The sequence below is a fragment of the Crocodylus siamensis genome, chromosome 7 (assembly GCF_052110815.1).
Source record: "Crocodylus siamensis isolate JL-2025a chromosome 7, ASM5211081v1, whole genome shotgun sequence".
Taxonomy (NCBI): Eukaryota; Metazoa; Chordata; order Crocodylia; family Crocodylidae; genus Crocodylus; species Crocodylus siamensis.
In genome coordinates this window covers 43,856,957-43,877,231 of record NC_143401.1, presented here as the reverse complement: position 1 = coordinate 43,877,231, position 20,275 = coordinate 43,856,957, and the positions used below count along the sequence as shown (strand labels likewise).

Here is a 20,275-nt window from a genome sequence, read left to right as displayed (position 1 = left end):
GTCTAAAAGCTGTCTGGCTTTATATTTATACACCCTTAGTTCAGTAGGGTCCTGGCCTCTCAGCATGACCACAATATTTATTAATAAATGTATTACAGAATGAAAGCAATGCTATAGTCATTTGTGGAAAAGCAATTTCTCAAAGACAGTAACAATTAGCGAGTGAGGGAGTGAACCATTAAACAAGGCTTTGAGGGGCAAAGCCTCCTATGTAACAGCAATAAAGCAACCAAAAGAAATCCACAGAAGTAAAGACTAGTAGTGCCTTGTAATTATACCATCCTCCCTCAAAAGCATAAGCTCTATAAGTCTCCCATTCAAATCCAATAAGAGAAAATGTAGAGGAAATAATTAGATCATTATTTCCATCAAAAAATAAGTGCTAGTGAATCATTATTAATATCATTTTTACCATATTCAGGGTTAATACATTTTAGAGAATTTCAATGCAATACAAATGTTCTTTGGATGCAGCCAAGGCTGAACTGTACAAGGACATAAATATGTACAGTCCAATTTTAGAAACAGGCCCTGACTCTTAACCAATAATAATAATGATTATGGACATTTATAGTCCACTTAATTTAGAAGGATCCCTGAGAACTTTATAAAGCACAGCTATAGAAAATGTCCTATGATTATAAAGCAAGTCATTGAAGTTACCAGTACAGCTGCATTATGTACCAGCTCTTTCTTATTTTCATACAGCCAGTGACCAATCTGACAACATTAATAGAATCCATGCAAACAGAGCTAACAAAAAAGACAATATTCACAATCATTCTGGATTGACCAAAGTGACCAAAGTGAACCTGATCGGCCTGTAAAAAGCCCATGGCTGAAAAGATAAAAACACAAATGGTGTGTGGGGCTTGGGTTGCAATAGACAAGTGTCAGCTCATGTCAGCTGGAACATTTCTATTGACCTCAGTGGAACTGTGACAATTTATACCAGCTGAGACTCTAAGAAAATAGTTTTAAACTGTACTCTAAACTTAAACAGAAAATGTGGTATCTGACCAAAAGGAGAATTAGCCACGTTAAAGCAAAGTGTCCTGTTTCTTTCTTAGTTGCTCAGGAAAAGCCCTATAAATAAAGAAAACACTGAAGCAGTCAATTCCCATCTTGTCAAGTTTCCCAACAACCACTAATGCAGGTAATTATAGATTTTTAAAATGCAAAGACCAAGAGACCCTTCTCTATAAGGAGCAATGTTCCTAAAGGCTAGGTTTGACCCTGTACCTCTAACTATTTTCGATTCACTTCAAACAGGGTTTTTTTAAATTTAATTTTCAGGCAATTTTTACATATCTGACTTTGCCCGTGAAGGAGTTTGTACATTCTACTTCAGCAATACATTCAAATCCTACACCCCTGGGGGGGTTGACAGCAACCAACTGAGACAGGCTGCAGATCAGCTCAGAATGGAAAACTTGTTTTCAGTGTACCACTGAGGTATTTCAGCATCAATATTTTTTCATACAAGGATAGGAATTAATCACTCATTTGAAGGTAAAACATAAGAATGGAAAAGATCAAAAGGAATTAATTCCATACAGTGCGGTAGGTCACCATCTGAATATAAATCGGCAATAGAATATAGTAGGAAAAAATGCTAATGACATGCTGGAATTTATTAACAGGAATGCCATTCACAAGTCACTGGAAATTAGTTTCCCACTGTATTCAGCCCTACAGAGCTGTCACCTGCAGCACTGTGTCTAATTTAGGACACCATACTTCAGGAAAGATGTGGATAAATTGCAGAGAGTTCAGATTAAGAAAAAATATATATAAGAGGTCTAAAAAATGACATACGATAAAAGATTGGAAGAACTGGAATTATTTAGTGTAGAGAAGAGAAGACTGAGGAGGATATGTGTCACAGGCCAGCTGGGCATTGTGAGAGTATTAATTTTATTACAGGCCAACTGGGCTGTTAGGTTCAGTTTTGGATTGAGGAGATAAAGTTGGGAGTGAAGTAAAGGCAAATTTATTATAGCTTGCACACACACAACAGTTAACAGGAAGATAAATGCGATAAGCAGATAATGGTGTATTAAAGAGCTAAGAGTAAATAACAGATAATAGCAACAGATAGATAGATTAATTCTGTGCAGGCCAGCTGGGCATTGTGAGGGTATTAGCCACTGGGCTGTTCAAAACAACAGATAGACAGACATGGGTTGGCAACTTATCGATAGTCCCTCAATGCCAGGTACGCGTCAAGTGATTCCAGCAAAGTTAGGTGTCCCTGATCGACACTGTCAGAGGGATTACTGGGGAAGGTTCATTGATCAGGATCCAATCCTCACTCACACCGGAAGTCTGGGGTCCGGGCATGGAACAGAAATGACCGTTCTGTTCCCTCCTTCCTGCTAGATACTTGATGCATGTGCTTTTTATACCTAGTCTGTTGGCTTTAGAGACGCTCATAATGTTGCCCTATAGCTGTTACCCTGTGGGATTGAAAGGTATTAAAAATTATCATAAAAGGTTACTACCCAGACTCGGGTTTATCCAATAAGCAAATTATAATGCAGCACCTTTAGGTTTGAAATTAGCATTGCTCTGCCTAAGCCCCAACCCCTTTTAGGTTTTATTTGAATATGCTTTCCTGGAATGTGTTGGGTGTGCCAGGCAGTTGGATTCAGTTTTTTATCGTTAAAGCTGAACTCTGAGCAGAAACTGTTAGGTTAGTTAGTCTCACATCTATAGCTTTACCTATGGGGCCGAGTTAGTTCCACGAACAGTTAATTCTATCATTTTGGTTAAAGTTATGACAGACAAGTTACATCTGCAGTTTACAAACTTATAAGTTTTATATTTACTAATATTACTTGTTTAGGCGAAATACCAAATGCCTCTAAGAAGCACATATTTATTTCATATTAATCCCTCTGGTTCTGGTCATCACAATCCACACTTTACTTTTTTGGAGCATTTGGTAAGGTTTACAAATATGATTTCTGCCAGGTGGTATATACATGGTTGGCAGAAGCAACAACATTTGCTTTGGCATAGGTATTAGACTTAATTTTATAACAACAATATTTAAAGATTATATTGAATAATATTATTTTTATGATTAAACTTATTACTACTATAAACTAAGGAAAAGGAGTACCTTCGGTAAAGATATATATTTGCACAGTACAGGTTACTTCATACCACTTACATAATAGGGAATATTAGTAGTGCGTTTAATAATTCACCCTCCCTCTTGAGCTATAAGGGCAAGTTGTTTTTCTTTTTGGGCATTTTTAAACAAACCTTGAATGTAGGTTGCTACTTCACCCCATTCCTTTAGCTCGGGATTTTGGGTTAAAGATATAAACATGCCCCAGGTTAAGGGTGACACGTTTTAATTGGGTTTTTGGTTACATTAAGGTGGTTTCCTAGTCATGGACATATAAGGTAGCTGATGCCCCTTGGAAATTTTGAGTCTCCGCATAACTGCAGGAGGTTTAAAATGTGCTGTTAGGATGATATAAGTGACCAGGACCTTCGCAGCAAACTCATTGGGCTAGGGTAATATAGGGAGTTGTTGGTAGGGGTGTTACACAAACTATGTTGGGGGAACTATTAGGCCACCATCTCCATAAAGTTTTAAAGCTTATTAGAATGTTATTTACAGGGTACACCGGAGATTGGGCTAAATACTTGAGACTTTCAGGGATTACAGTTTTCTAAATGGGACGATGTAAGTCCCAGTCTCACATGCACTTACTTTCTAGTCTTGTTGTTAAGAGATGGGCAGTGGACCATGTGCCATTTGCTACCCCGTGTACAATGAAATAGCATTTGCTCCATGTCTCTTGGTAAACTAACTGTTGGGCTAAAGCTGGGGTAGTCCATGGTGCTCTAAGGCAGCAGGCCATTCTTACCTGGGAAAAATGAAAGTTAAGTGAAAGCTGCACTTAGGCACAAGCAGTGCTCCAGGTTTGATTAGCATCGGCTTGGAAGGCTGCATGCATCAAAAGGTAACCTTTTTGTTCTGCTTTTTGGCCAGTGGTTGCCACTAACTCATCAGTATATTCTAAGGCCATGCTATTAATCATACCTCCCTTATTGAGAAAAACTATGGCTTGCTGTATATCCATGATTTCTTGGGGTTTTTTTGGGATTTATTTATGTTCCAAACTCCCATGGCTGAATTGAGCCCCTTCCACACATGTTCTAGGGTTTCCCTCTTTTTCCAGGCAATTGGAGGCTGGGCTGTGGGTTGGAAAGCAGATGGCCAGGCCCAACGCAGTATATTTTTCTGCCAACTGAGCGCCGGCAGAGCAGTTAGGAAATACTGTTCTGACAAACTATTGCTTGGGGTTAAATGTGATTCGGGCACTGAACAAGGAGGCAGAAAGGAGGACTGGAGCCCTGGTTTGGGACCTCCACTAGGGACTGACATTAGATAAGCGAAGTAGCAGGTACACCTGTCGTAGGTCCTTTTGGATTAACAACGTGCATTCCTGCTTAATGCAAAAAACAGTTAGAGGTTCTCTTGTTCAGGTATTTAACCATTTTTATTCCCTTTGGGATTGGTAAATCTCCCAATCAGGTTGGTTGAAGGAGCGTATTTGCTCGGGTGTGTCCCCATCTGTATGCTTAAATGCACACTGCCCAGATATGACTATGGCTTTGGTATTTTGCAGAAATGTTTCTGGCACGGTGCCCCCCATAGGCTCGGCCAGTTGTTCTAGGTTGACCAGGGCTGTACCCTGAAGGTTTTCCCAGGTTGATTGGCAATATGCAGCTATTGTGTATTTAATTTCGTGAGCATGCGCCCCCTTCATTTATATGGTGGAACTACAAAATGCCTGGAACATAGGACGTGTTGGCCTCCCATTCTGTGGGCCACCACTTGACAGCATAAGAGCCATTTTTAAACCACCACAGTACCTTGCTGTACCTGGAAGAGATCGGTGTATTTGGTGAGCTGTACACTATTGTGCCAAGTGTCATGGGGCAGGGGAACCGCTGGAGCTATTGTCTCCCATGGAGGTGAGGTTGGAAGTTTTGGTTGCCTCCTTGGGCTCTGGGTGGTTGTAGAATTTCAAGCTGCAGGTGGGGTTGCAGCAGTGGTCATGCCAGGACCCAGGGTAGGCAGTGCACCTGCAGGCAGAATGTAACAGCACCAGGGCCACTGGAAGAAACCATAACAATTTTGCCCTGTCCCACACTCGTTTTTCCCGATTCTGGCATATGGAAGGAAATCAAGTAACCACCCTGTCCTACACTAACATTGACAGAGACCTCCTTGCCAGTCCACAATTCACCATCGGCAACTGAAAGGCCATCTTTGCACTTCTTTGATTGTGGTTGGGCATTCCCAGTATCCCAGCGTGTCTGAGGCCTTTGGCAGTGGGTGCAATCTGGGATGGCATAGGCCCAGGTGAATATCATTCCAGTGACCATTTTTATGGCTACAAACACATACTGTTGCTTTCTGGGAGTGCGAAGAAGCGGGTTTATAAAGTCACATTGCTAAACTTGCCATATTATCTTTCCATCACACGGCGACAAAGGGTTTGTCGAGGCAGGGGTAGTCAAGCTTTGACCTCCTGGTAGGTGATACAGGAGTTGACTAGTTTCTGTCCTTCCCGTTTAGTTAGGTGAATGCCCCAGGTGGCTGCTAGGCGAGCAGTGCCATCACAGCCAGGGTGCTCATGCTGCCAATGCAACCATTCTGTGGCTAGCACTCCAGGGATCTTCCAGAGGGAGGAGCCGGGCGCCTTCTCTGGCAGTGGCTGAGCCTCTGCTTTAGCAACAAAGGCTTCTGTGTTGCCTCTAGCTAACTCATCTACTTGCTTGTTCCACTTTGCCCCAGGCCCCTTAGCCTTTCTGCTCCCATGCACTGCACTGACATGCTATATGTATAAGGCAAGGCCTCCCTGTGCCATTTCCCACAAAGTTTTTCTCTTTTCACAGCTCCAGATGTCTTTTTCCTGCCTTTTGAAGTTTTTCCTCTTCTACAGGGGTAGCCAGGAGTATATAGGCTCTCCGCCTTTCAATGCAAATATGACAGGTGGGCGGGACCAGAAGTCCCGCCCCTTAGCCCCGCCCACTTTCCCAATGTAGGGTGTGTGATGTCACCAGTCCTGCCCCCTGACCCCCGTCATGTGATGCATGACATCATCGACCCTGCCCCTGACCCCAGTCATGTGGTATATGACATCACCAACCCTGGCCTCGCCCCAGTCATGTGGTGTGTGACATCACCAACCCCGCCCCCCTGCCCCCAGTCACGTGGTGTGTGACATCAGCAACTTCACCCCCACCCCCAGTCACGTGGTGTGTGACATCACCAACCCCGCCCCCACCCCCAGTCACATGGTGTGTGACATCAGCAACACCGCCCCAACCTCCAGTCCTGTGGTGTGTGGCATCAACACCCCCGCCCCAACAACCCCAGTCATGTGGTGTGTGACACCAGCACCCCATGGTCCATGACATCAGAAGGACAGCCCATGCAGACCCCCAAGGCCCAATCCCTCAGGCTGCAAGAACCACCCTAGATCACGTGGTGTAGTTCTGGCCTATCAGGGCCCAGACTGATCTAGCCCCCCCGCCAGAGCACAGGCGTGGTCTATGGGGTGGCAGGGTGGTGGTGTGACCCCTCTAACAACCTGCCCCACCACCTCCAACCAATTGGCAGAGGTTTCAGAGGTCTCAGACCTCCCAAGAACGATGTTGAACCAATTGGAATGAGTAGAGGGGGTGAGATTTGGGCAGCAATCCCACCAGGTCTGTCTGCTTTCCCAAATGACCACTCTGTTTATCTGAGACTGTGCTAAGGCAAGCAGGGGCAGATATGGATTCTTTCACAATGCCTGTAGGCCCACTCAGTACAACCCCAAGACGGCTTTATAGAAAGCGTTACCGTAGAAATAGTTTTGAGGAGGAGACACGCCACGGTTTAAATTTGTCCTCAAGCATTTGAATGCAACACAAGGGTGTTAGTGTGGGGGTGGGTGTTGTGGGGAAGTGGTTGCCAGACATCTCTACACTGGAGGCTATATTAAAGGAAGTTTATTACTGTCCTGGTGAAGCTGGCAGTTTTAGCAGGGTGAACACGCTTTTTGAAGCCACCAAAAGACATAATAAGGTTCTGAACAGAAGTGGGGTGGCCGCTTGGCTTTCAGATCAGGATTCTTACACCCTATACAAACCAGCAAGAAGATGCTTTAAAAGAAACAAGACAGTTGTTTCAGATATTGATGCTCAATGGCAGGCAGATTTGGTGGATATGCAGCAGTTTTCCAAACACAACGGTGGAGTTAAGTTCATCTTAACAGTTATTATCAAAGTATGCCTGGGCCTTGGGTCTAAAAGACAAGGCAGGTGGTGAAATAGCTCGGGCCTTTAAAACCATTTTTACTGAGCGCCATATACCTCAAAAATTACAGACTGATTGGGGAACAGAATTTTTAAATAAGTCTTTAAGCAAGCTGTTAAAACAGTATAATAATCACCATTTCGTGATGAATCGTGAAGTGAAAGCGGCGGTGGTAGAGAGGTTCAACAGAACATTAAAATCAAAGATGTGGAAGTTTTTTACAGCCCGCAGCACCTTTCGCTACATTGATGTGTTACCAGAGTTTATAAAGAGTTACAACCACAGTTTTCACAGAACTATCTGCGCCAGGCCTGTTGACGTGAACTTCTCAAACTCTCAAAGGGTGTGGAAAACTGTGTACAGGGACTATTTCAAATTAAAACCAGCAGCCCCCATGTTTAGAAAAGGAGACCACGTAAGAGTGTCTAGGACCAAAGGGGGGTTTGAAAAAGGTTATGAACAAACATTCACTGATGAGAGTTTCATAGTGGATGAAGTCCTTAGACGTGTGCAGACGCCTGTATACCGCCTGAAAGATTATGAAGACGAACCTATCGAGGGTTCTTTCTACCCTGAAGAACTACAAAAAGTGAACCCCAAACAGGGCAGAGTTTACAGGGTTGAAAAAGTTCTAGCAACAAAAGGAAAGGGAAGAAAGAAGTGGTTGTTGGTGAAATGGTTGGGGTGACTGTCTAAATTTAACAGCTGGGTGGAAGCCAACCAAGTTTGTAACATATAGGGGTACCTCAGACAGAAGACCAAATGTGTGATGGTGACTTTTACATCACATTGCCCAGCAACGCATGTGCCAGCATTTTTCCGCAGAACACCAGCTCAAGCTTTACCATACAGCAGGTTAAACCTCTGGATCTGCTGGGGAACTGGGAGATAGGGTTAGCAGAAATACAATATCCGCACAGCTGGAAGAACATCAACGAAGACACGCCTTTCAAAATCATTTCTGGGACTAAAAAATGGGGGTACAGTGTGCCTCGGGGGTATTATACAGCCATCACAGAATTACTGGATCTTATAAACAATGCAATTACCAACCATCGTGCTCTGCCCGAACTACTTATGCACTATGATCGAGCATTCGGGAAAGTGAGACTTAAATCCAAAGATAACACTTATGGTTTTTATACGCATGGTGAGCTAGCCTATATTTTGGGGATGCTACCCGGAGTCTCTTCTAAAAAACCACCCTTCCCTGCTGATATTACCTGTGGGTTCAATTCGCTGTATGTCTACATGGACATTGGGGAACATCAGCTTGTCAGGGAGTTTTCGGTACCTTTGCTACGTTGCGTCCCTATCTGTGGGAGCAACAATGAGTTTGTCACCATCACATATGACAACCCGCATTATGTCCCCATCAGCCAGCACCACATCGACACAATCAGCATTGAAATAAAGATGGATCAGAACAAACACATCTCATTTCACTTTGGTAAGGTGACCGTTAAGCTTCACCTACGCCCCCGGAAGAATTTGAGATTTTAAAGTAAGTAAAAGCATGATGGTGATGGTAAAAAACTATGGGGACCCTAATTTGTACAGAAATTATTATAAAGCCCAGGCTGGGTATGGTCTTCCCGGATATCAGGGGGTGTCTGGGATGTACGGGGCTGGAGTGGGTGGCATATTTCACAGCCTCTTTAGAAAAGCCGTTCCACTTTTGAGAAGGGGCCTGGAGATTATTAAGCCCCATACTAAAAATGTGGCACAAAACAAAGCCAAAGATGTGATTGGTCATGTCTCCTGAGCTGTCCTATATAAGGTGATCAAGCCGGCAAAGCAGGAGGGGTCCGGTCTCATGTATATTCAAAGAAAGAGCTTTAAAAGAAAGAGAGATGCAACAGACTCCAGATGTTCAGGACCTCCTCAACCCCTTAAAAAGAAGAGGGTAAGTCGACGGGGCAGCCAGACACAAAAAACAAAGAAGCAGCCTGGAAGAAAGAAGGGGTTTTCTCTTGGAGGAAAAAGAAATATATTTTAACCGCCATGGCCTTTGTTCACTGCGGGTCTGAAGAATGTGCCAAATCTGAACTGGATGTGTTTCAAATAGCCCCTATGCAGACTTGCATTGAGAAAAGCCTGTATGTTGAGATCCCCCCGCTCTCAGCTATTACTGAGTCCAGCCCCCTTGACTTTTTCATAGTGGGGAATGGCGAAGATTACATGGATTTGAACAATACGCTGCTGTACCTTTGCTGCAAGATTGTAAAAGGCGATGGAACTGATCTTGATGCCTGGGCAGTGGTGGGTTTGGTGAATTACCCGCTAGCTTCTGTCTTCAGTCAGCTGGATGTCACTCTGGGAGACTGTCTGATAAGTCAGAGTAACAACTGTTACCCCATCGAGCTTTCATCAAATCGGTTCTCAACTACAGCAATGACACCCTCACCACACAATTTTCTACTGGGTTGTTTTACAAAGATACCCCCCGGTCATAATGAAACGGTTGTGCAGGATGGCAATAATCAGGGGTTTCAGAGATGGGCAAACCTGACAGACCGGAGCAAAAAGATAGAGCTGCTTGGTCATCTCCATAGCGATTTGTTTTTTCCAGAAAAACTGTTGCTGAATGGCGTGGATATGAAAATTAAGCTGACACGCAGCAAAGATTCCTTCTGCTTGATGGGTACTGCTGCGGCTGGCCCCTGTAAACTAAAAATCACATCTGTCTCACTTTTTGTGAAAAAGTGAAGGTAGCACCGGGCGTCCAATTGGGCCACGTGGAGGCCTTGCTTACAGCCAATGCTAAATACCCCGTAGACTGCATGGGTATGAAAGTGTTTAGCATTCCTGCTGGCAGCCAGGAGAATCTGTTTCTGGGGCAGTTGCCCAAACTCATCGTCATTGGGTTCATGGATAATGATGCCTTTGGTGGGAATTATGCTAAGGACCCCTTTAACTTTAAACATTACAATATTAATTTTGTGGCCCTCTACATCGATGGAGAACAAACCCCAACAAAACCCCTACAACCAGATTTTGAGAACAGTAACTGTGTGAGAGAATACATGCAACTGGTACAGACAGCTGGTAAACACATGAAAGACCGGGCCCTGATAATCAACCATGAACAGTTTGCTCTGGGGTACACCTTATTTGCCTTTGACCTGTCCCCTGACTAGGAGTGTGGTGATCATTATTCACTGATTAAAACCAGGAACTTGAGAGCAGAAATACGCTTTGCTGCGGCTTTGCCCACCATGGTTAACATGATCGTAATAGAAATAAATCGGAGGAGAAATGTTGTGTTTGACTGTATGTGAAGATGGATACCAAACAGCTCATCAGGGTTTTGTCCTCACACCCCTATGCCAAAGGAACTTTCTTAAGACGTTTTCCCCTGCGACTGGCTTCCTAAGACTCGACTGTCTAAAGGCCCCTGAGCTTGGTGGTCAACACGCACCCTCATAATCAACCCAGAGAACACTGGTTGGCTGTTTACCTGGAGGATCGGAACCGGGAAGAATTTTTTGACTCATACGGTCACCCCCCCCCCAAACAGCGCTCTCTTTCCTCAAAACATTATGTTGTTTTTAAACAAGAGTGCTACTGACGCTGTTTTCCAGATGAAACAGTTACAAGACCCCCAGTCTGTTGCCTGCGGATACCATTGTGTGTTTTTCCTGCACCACCGTAGCAAGGGGCTATTGTTTGAACAGATTTTAAATTTGTATTATTCCGATGATTTAGCACAAAATGATAGGGTGGTGATGCATTTTGTAAAAAGTAAATATAAAAATTTCTGTGTGGCTGGGCCTGCTCAAAACATGTTTCAACATGCCCAGACATGTATTTCTTGCCATGACTTTCATGAATGCTTTGTCTAAATAGAACACTCAGCTGATCTTGTGTAAATAAAGCTGTTGTTATTTAAATGTGTGTGTGTGTGTACGTGTTTTCATTTAAAAAAACCTCTGTAGAAAAAACTTTATAGCAGTATAGAATAGTTTATTTCAAAGCGTAAAACTTTACATGCCAATGGCTTTTAGAGACAGTTTTTGGCTTCTTAGGTAGTGTTATTGGTGTTTCTTGGTCTGAGTCAGATCCTTTCAAGCATTCCGAATGATCACGATTCACGACGTTGCCCATAACAGAAGATGGTACATTCAGCTCGGCCATGGCTTTCATAAAGATGTCCCAGCCTTTAGGCGGGCATTTAGTAGTCTCGGCGTGAGTCTGAAGGGTTCTCCGGACCAAGTCAACCATGTTAGACCCCTTGATGAGCACCCCTTTGTAGACAAAACCCCCTTGATCATCCCAAGAAACTCCTTGTGCTGGCTCAGCTTAGTGAGCAGTACTTTAGCATTTTTCCTGTATCAGGCATGCATGTTATCCAGTACTTCCTGAATGACTGTGTCGGTTTTTGTGGGGGTTTCTAGGTGGTATCCAGCTTCTAGGGGGGGTCTGTTCTGGCAGAAATAGGGTTAATTTCCATCTGTCCAGATTACCCTGTTTTACGTAGGTCAGGTATTTCTGAAGCACGGCTGCATACAGTTTAGCCTTATCATATTTTGCTCAACCTGGTCTTTGGAGAATATCCCTCATTTCAACATCCAATAAGCCTCTGTTCTGATATTTTTCTGAGGTGGTTGGGGTGTAGAAATTTTCTAACAAGATCATAGCTAATACTGTAGAAATAAACTACAAAACAAGACTCAGCATTTCACGAAAACAGCCTGATAAGACTCTGGAATGACTAAACCTTAGTCATCTTAAAGTCTGAAGCAATCAAGGATTAGTTAGCGTTTCAAAAACAAGCACGTAGCCAAAAACCAGTTTGAACCAATTAAGGGTCTCTCAAGCTGACCTGATATCTTGTTTTCTTTCACAGTGGAAAATTCCCACCTGCGCACTCATCTTGTCTGTAAACTATAAAATGCCTCTAACAGTTTTATTCGGGGCCTCTGAGTTCGCTCAGGGTGCCCAGCATGCTGAATAAATCTTGAGACAGACAGCGACTCTGTGTCTCTGGGAATAGCTCTGCAAGGGGTCACGGACTCCTCAACTATTTTGGTGACCACGAAGGGAACCCCTGTGTGCTGACCTGGCTGCTCATCGTCCGGACCAGCCTTCCCAGCCGGTATAGATGAGTTTGTCACCATTCGGAGGGCTCAGTCTGGGCGTCAGGTAAGTGGGGCCCGCCATGAGGGATAGCTGTTCCCAGGAATTTATAGAACAGCGTGCTTAAGTCTTGGGAGGATGGGACAATCAGCTTCAAATGTCTCACCGGGATCTCCTTTAGGGAGGCTTCTCCAGGTTTGGGGAGAAGGGAATCTGCCAGTGCAGTCTGGCATGGGCAGGAAGCGCGCTTGTATTTTGTGTACACAGGAGTGGCCCGTCTTAACTCAACAAGGTGCTCCAGATAAACGATGGCCGAAATTTGGCTCATTTGATCAGTCTCGTTTGGCATTCCTTTGAATGAAATTGGTAGCTTTAAAACCTCAACAGATGGATTATTTGTACCTGTGGGCTGAATTGGCCGAAAAAGCCCCAAAACCGGTTCTTTACTCTACCACTCCACCTCCTTATGATCCTCTGATTTCAGTCTCTGTGGAGTCTGAAGACGACCCTGAGCCTCTCTACCCTGCTCTCCCTGTCCCCAGTCAACCCCTGCCCCCTGACGAGAGCGCTGCAGCTCCCGTGACGTCAGCACTGGCTCCGAGCTCTGGGCTCCCTGCCTCCAGAGGCTTTTTTTCAGTCTGGACCCAGAGCCAGGCTCCTGTGGGGGAGGCATTTCCACCCAGCCAGGGGAAGGAACACCTGAATGCGGTGGTTCAGGCTCCTTTGCGAACCTACCCAGTCCCATTTGTGGATGGCGGGGGCATCTTCCAGGTTCGCCCTACTCTAATTCATGTGCCTTTCACCCAAGGGGACCGCCTCATTTTGCAACAACAAACCCCCACTTTTCAGGAAAAAACCTGATGAAGTAGGATGGACTATTCGGCGCATAGTCCATACTTATGACCCTTCTTGGTCAGACATGCAGGAACTCATGGATACCCTGTTGACCCCAGACGAGCGAGCTAAAGTTTTAGACTGTGCCAGGGCTGTTGCCTCAGCAGCAAACAGAGATCCTTGGCCTTCTAATGAACCTAATTGGGATTACAATACCCCCGGGGGAAGGGCATCCCTGGGGGAAGCCCGGAATGATTTACTAGCAGGCTTTGATGAAGCGAGTAAAAATCCAATGAATTGGGGAAAATTCCATGCATGCAAACAGGGACCTGAGGAGCATCTGGATGCCTTCTTTATCCGTTTGTGTGAGGCAGCCAAGACATACTTTCATCTTGATGAAGATAAACCAGAGCATGTGCCTTCGCTGGTATCAGCCTTTGTAAACCAGAGTGCTCCCAATATTAAGGAGCATTTCTGCAGGTATACTCCAGGGTGGAAAGGAAAGAGTATGTTAGAGATAAGAAACATAGCAAGCTACATGTTTGATGGGAGAAAGGAGAGGGAAAGAAAGAAGGAGAGAAAGGAAGATTTTAAGCTATTAGCTGCAATGGTTGAGGGAACGATGCACAGAATGTCAGGAAGAGGACAAAACAGGGGAAGGGGCCAGGGGGGGTTTCAAGGAAGGGGATTAGGTCAGAGAAACCAGGGCGAGGGGTGGCCCACAGTTCAAAGGGACAGCGAAGTATTTTACCACTGTAAACAACCTGGACGCTTCAAACGAGAGTGTCCCCAGAGGAAGGGGATGAACATCGGAGCCATCTCAGAACGGGGGCCCTCTCCGGACCAGTGACGCGAGGAGCCGGTGTCAAAAACTACTCACAGGAAAGAAGGACTCAATGACCCGATTGACCACCCTCACCCAGTCTGCCCTGTGGTAGCTATAAATTGCAATAAGAGCGACCCTGTTGCCTCAATTCAGGTAGGAGAGCAACGATATGATTGTTTAATTGACACCAGCGCTACTATGTCTATGTTATCTACAATTCCTGAATGTGCAGGTCTAATTGAGGAAGGAACTGAAAACGTGATGGGAGTGGGGGGGAATTGTTCAAAACTAGCAGAAGTGCCCCTACTCGAGTCCAAGTGGGACCGTTGTCGTGTGAACACTCCTTTTTGTTGTCTGCCCGTGCTTCTATGAATTTGTTAGGACAGGACTTACTGTGTAAGCTGAGGGCCACTCTACGCTGTAGTCCAGAGGGAATAACTTTAGAATTACCAATTGACAAACTGCCTTATTTCGCCAGGGCACTGGCCTTGGGGGTGGGGGGGAAGGGAAATTTACCAGTGGAACTACAACGATTGCCAGCCACATTGTGGGGCTGGGAGGCCACCGATGTAGGACTGCTGAAGTCTGTCACTCCGGTTGTTATTCAAACCAAGGGGGGAGTCCCGCCTTGAGTGCCTCAGTACCCGCTGAATAAAGAAGCAGAAGAAGGTTTGCAGCCCCTTATAGATGAATACATCAGGAAAGGGATTTTAGTGGAGTGTCAGTCTCCTTGCAATACCCCCATGTTACCAGTCAGGAAACCTAAATTAGGAAAGGATGGCAAGCCTGTTTATTGTTTTGTGCAAGACTTACGTACTATAAATGTTTATGTGATTCCCAGAGCTGCTGTAGTTCCTAACCCTGCCACTATTGTTACCTCCATCCCATGGTGGGCCACTCGATTCACAGTAGTTGATTTGTGTGCTGCCTTCTTTTCAATCCCAGTTGCAGCCCAGTCTCAATACCTTTTTGCTTTCACTTGGAAGAGAAAACAACATTTAACCTGGACATGACTTCCCCAAGAATACATCGAGAGTCCTACTATCTTCAGCCAAATCCTGATGAGAGACTTACAAGGTATCATACTTACCTCGGACACAGTGCTTGTACAGTATGTAGAGGACCTACTACTAGCATCATGGACTCAGGTAAGCTGCCGGATGGATACTTTAAGACTATTAGAAGGATTAGCTGAAGGAGGACATAAAGTATGCCCAGGAAATTTACAATATTGCCAAAAGAAGGTTACATACCTGGGGCATGTGATCTCAGAGGGGCTGCGGGAATTGTCTGATGAAAGGGTAAAGGCTATAAAAGACTTGCCAAAGCCCACCACTAAGAGGCATATGCGAGCCTTTTTAGGAGTGGCTGGATTTTGCCAGCCGTGGATCCCTACTTATGGAGAGATGGTTAAGCCTCTGGTAGAGACCGCTCGGAAAGGAGAACCTGAAGTGGTTCAATGGACCCCCGAGTTAGACCATGCTTTTCACCAAGTTAAACACCAGCTATCACTAGCCCCTGCTCTAGGACTCCCCAACTACAAGAAGCCATTTGTGTTGTTTGTCCACGAAAAACGGGGAGTAGCTTCAGGAGTCCTAACCCAGAAACTGGGACCTCAGCTACACCCAATCGCTTATTATTCTGCCACCTTAGATCCAGTGGCAAAAGGGGTAGTCAGCTGTCTGCGCGCCATTGCAGCAGCAGCACTGTTTGTTGAGCGATCGAAAGAGCTAGTCATGGGGTACCCCCTTGAAGTCAGGGTTCCTCATGAAGTTGAAGCCCTAATGACTAAAGAAAAGACTCAAGCCTTCTCTCACCAGCGTTTAGCCCGGTATGAAGTGACTCTGCTAGCTGCCAAAAATGTGTGCATCTCACGCTGTACTAGCCTCAACCCGGCCTCGCTTTTGCCTCATCCCGAGGATGGAGAGCCACATCACGATTGCTGCACCGTCATTCATATGATGGAAAAGCCCTGAGATGACCTCACTGATGTGCCCCTGAACAATCCTGACTTAATCTTCTATGTGTATGGGTCCTCCTACATAGAAGCTGGAGTTCTTTGAACTGGGTATGCAGTCGTCACTGACGTCAACATCGTTGAAGCAAAGCCCTTATCTCCCCGGCTGAGTGCACAAACAGCTGAACGGATTGCTTTAACTCGTGCATGTGAACTGGCAACCGGGATGACTTTAAACGTATACACTGCAACGTTTACACGTTTGGAATTTGCCACCCCACCGAGCAATTATGGAAACAGTGAGGCTTCATTATTTCTTCCGGAGCAAAGATTGCGAACTCCACTCAGGTTTCTGAGCTCCTGGAAGCCATCCAGAAACCCAGACAGATAGCCGTAATACATGTCGCCGCACACACCAGCGGGAGCATGCCTGAGGCTAAAGGAAATGAGTGGGTGGATGCTGCTGCCAAAGCTGCTGCTCAGCAACCCCTAAATCTCAACACCCTTGCTCCTGTGTGGGAGACACCCAGAGCCTTGGAAGGATATGAGCAAGCGTGCAAAGGAGAAGAAGACTGGAAATGTTTCTATGGGGCTTATTCAAAAGATGGACTGTGGTACACTAGTGATGACCGCCCCATCTTGCCTAAAACATTACACCGGCCCCTGTGCCAAATAGTCCATGGGCAAGGTCATTATGGGGCAACTGCCATAGCTGAAACCATTCTCCGATTTTGGTTTGCCCCTGGAATCCGTGCAGTGGCTAAGCAAGTGACCAGCATCTGCCACACTTGCCCAGCGTTCAACTCTTGCCCAGAGAGAAAAGCCCCACCTGGGGGCTGACCTTGGGTATATCAACCATTTGAGAGACTGCAAATAGACTTCATCGAACTTCCCCAGTGCCGAGGATACAGATATGCCTTAATAGTGTGAGATCAGTTCACCCATTGGGTGGAGGTGTTTCCTTCCACCCATGCCTCTCATCAGCAAGTCACTCATGCACTTCTAAAGGACATTATTCAAGTCATTGACTCAGATCAAGGAGGTCACTTCACCTCCCAGGTCTTACAAACAATTTACACATGGTTGGGAATCACTAGGCAGCTTCACACCCGTTATCACCCTCAGTCATCTGAAGGGGTGGAAAAGGCAAATCAGACTCTAAAAACCCTTCTAGGCAAAGTGTGTTTGGAAACTCAGCTTAAGTGGCCCAAGGCATTGCCCCTTGCACTCTTTGCTATGTGAAACGTGCCTAGAGCTGATGTTAAGATATCTCCCTATGAGCTTTTGTTTGGTCATCCACCCGCCATTACCCATGGTTTCCTTCCTCCAGCTACAGGATTGCTATCAGGGGATGAGAATTTAACCCATTATGTGATTTCTTTGCAGAAGCAGCTTGCTTCTTTACAGTGCCGTGCTGCCGTTCAGCAACCTGTACCTTTTGATTGCGAGATACATCCCTTCAGTCCCAGTGACTACGTGTGGGTTTGTGTTCCACGACGGAAAAGTTGCCTAGAGCCAATGTGGGAAGGACCATACCAACTCTTACTAACCACCCAATCAAAATTGCTGAAAGGAATTCGTGGATCCATCACACACACATGAAACCTGCAACGTTTACCCGGAACCTCATCGCGTACCTCCCCTTCGGCTGCAGAGATCCAACAATCAACGGACAATATGTGCCATGCAAGTACTGTCATAAGTACATTTGTGTTAGTAGTCTGTCTGCCCACATTAACTGGGTGCCCCTGCAGTCTCACGTGGTTCGCAGAAGTCTATCCTGGCACCCAACTAGGGTATATTAACACCAAACAAGTTCGAGACAAAGTTAATCAAGTCCCACCTAAAGGGGCTTCTGCTGTCATGTACAGGTCCAATGCTTCCCCAGGTCAATGTAAGCTGTATGGGTATTACGCTAATAGCAATGAAATTTGGTGTGCAGATCCCACCACAGAGGTAAGTCAAGCTTACATCCAAAGTAAAACTACTAACCCTGAGGAACAATCATTCTATTTCAAAAGTGGAATGGGGACCTCAGTTTGGCAAGTGTCGTCCCCCTAAATTACTAGCTGTCAATCCTCACTAGCCGTGCTGCTAGGGAGTCATGAGTGATCACTGACTCCTTGAGGGCCCGCATAGCATGTTGATGCGTGGGGCTCCATTCCCATTGTAGTTGGTGGTTTTTTTGCATAGATTATATAGAGGCTGGGCCAACATACTAAACTCAGGGACATGCAGGCACCAGAAGTTAAGTGCACCCAGCTGGGCTTGCAGCTCTTTTATGTTGTTGCGGGCAGAGGTATCTACCAGACTCTGCAGCTCTTTGGCTAGTATGGTGGGTCCACCTTGCTGCCATTGGATTCCCAGGAATTCACACTGGGGCCCAACTTCTTGGATCATGTTGCTGGACAGTGTGAAACCAAACACTTGTACTTTCTTCTTTAGGGACTCAAAAGCAGAAACGGTTGATTTTCGGCCTTGACCTCCCACCATGACATCATGGTCCCACTGTTGACTGGAAACAATGATTAAACAAGAGATGAAAGGCAATAACAATTTGAGCAAATATACCCCACTAGCCAAGTAGGGGAGTGAACGCTAATAAGTGCAATCCAGGCCTCCAGCAACTATCATCTCAATACCTGGATTGCTCTGTCAGGACACTAAATCAAAACTAGTGAACAACTCCTCACAGCTGAGTTTTAACTGAGACAAACTATAACAGTTTATTAAACAATATAACAGTAAACAATAATGATCACCAGGAAAACTACAAAATCTATTACTCTATCTTTAGGAACAGCTTACTATACTAATATTATTTATGCTATTATATACACTAATATGTAATGTCTATCAGAGATTTTCTAGAACTTGAAAACTATCTAAGACCTTGTGATATGTACAGTATCATCTGCTTCAAAGCTTGACTTTTATACATAGTCTCAAGGAAGCCAGGGTTTCCAGCTTTCTGTCCTACCATAGGTACTCACAAACTATGTATTGTTAAAGGAGTATTTTACCATAGATCTGAGGTGGAACATGTATATACTTATTTCACAGTAGATAACTGATAGAGAAGGATTTTCCAACTTTCAAGTCAGAAGGGAATCTCTCAGCTTCAGATGAAGAAGAGATAAAATGAAACCAAAGCTGAAAGTCTCTCAGCTCTAAAACCAAAGACTATTCTAGAGCATACACAAACTGATCTCTCCTTCTTTCAGCAAGCAGAGATTACCGTTGTAATAAACTCATAATTAGGAATCCTTTGAATCCTGTGTCAAACATATCTCTTTTTCATAGTTGAGACAGCTTTGGACCTAGTCATCACTGTGAGAGGGAAATACAGATTTCCCTTGCTTCATGCAGGTTCTGTATGTGTAAATTCACTCTTACACAATGACCCTTTTTATATCAAAATTTTGTTATATGTGAGGTAATTTCACTCTTATGCAATTGCTGTGGTGGAAGCCCTCACTCAGCTGCTTTGTGCGGTGGATTGTGGGAGTGACATGCACCAAAATAGTCTCCTGCATGGATCTGTGCTCCTCACTTGTTGTCTGTGACACATGTTTCTGTAGTTGCCATCCCCATTATGATAGTGCCTTGTGCTTGTGTGTACTGTTTGCTGTTGGGGAGTACCAAAATTGTATTGTAGAAGTGGTAGAAAGGAGTCTCGGGGGTTAGTACAGTTGAGGTCTTGGAACATACCCTTATTAATTACATTGTAATATGGGTTCCCTGTATGCGAATTTGAATTATGTGCTGTTTTCCAAGAACACATGTACAGCATAAAGTGAGGGAAACCGGTAATGGTCCAAGCTATACACTTCCAAATATTACAGACTTCAAGCAACCCCTCTTCTCCAAGGTAAATAAACAAATTTTCTGAAACTTGTCCACTCCAGAGAGATTCTGTCTTACGATAGAAGTAGATGCCAAGAGGTGTCCAATTACTACTTAAAGACAATAGACAAGCTCATCAGATAGTGTAAATTAGTATACTGTAGCTTTCATAGTTTCATAGTTTCATAGTAGCTAGAGTCGGAAGGGACCTACGTAGATCATCTAGTCCGACCCCCTGCCTTGGCAGGAAAGAGCACCGGGGTCAGATGACCCCGGCAAGGTGCTCATCTAACTTCCTTTTAAAAATCCCCAGGCTAGGAGCCTGCACCACTTCCCCTGGAAGCCGGTTCCAGGCCCTAGCCGCCCTGACTGTGAAGTAGCGCCTCCTAATATCTAA

General features: G+C 45.0%; 1 long non-coding RNA gene across 6 annotated transcripts in view; it reads left to right on the top strand.

Annotated features, from left to right (window-relative positions):
• Positions 1-19,991, top strand: part of LOC149859734 (uncharacterized) — an 88,186-nt gene extending 68,195 nt beyond the window's left edge. For 5 of the 6 annotated variants that reach the window (XR_016443576.1, XR_016443578.1, XR_016443573.1 and 2 more), the window contains one exon: positions 12,186-19,991. This is a non-coding gene — a long non-coding RNA (uncharacterized LOC149859734). The remainder of the gene's footprint in view (positions 1-12,185) is intronic. The other variant, XR_016443577.1, reaches the window with a different exon arrangement.
• The last annotated feature ends 284 nt before the right edge of the window (positions 19,992-20,275 follow it).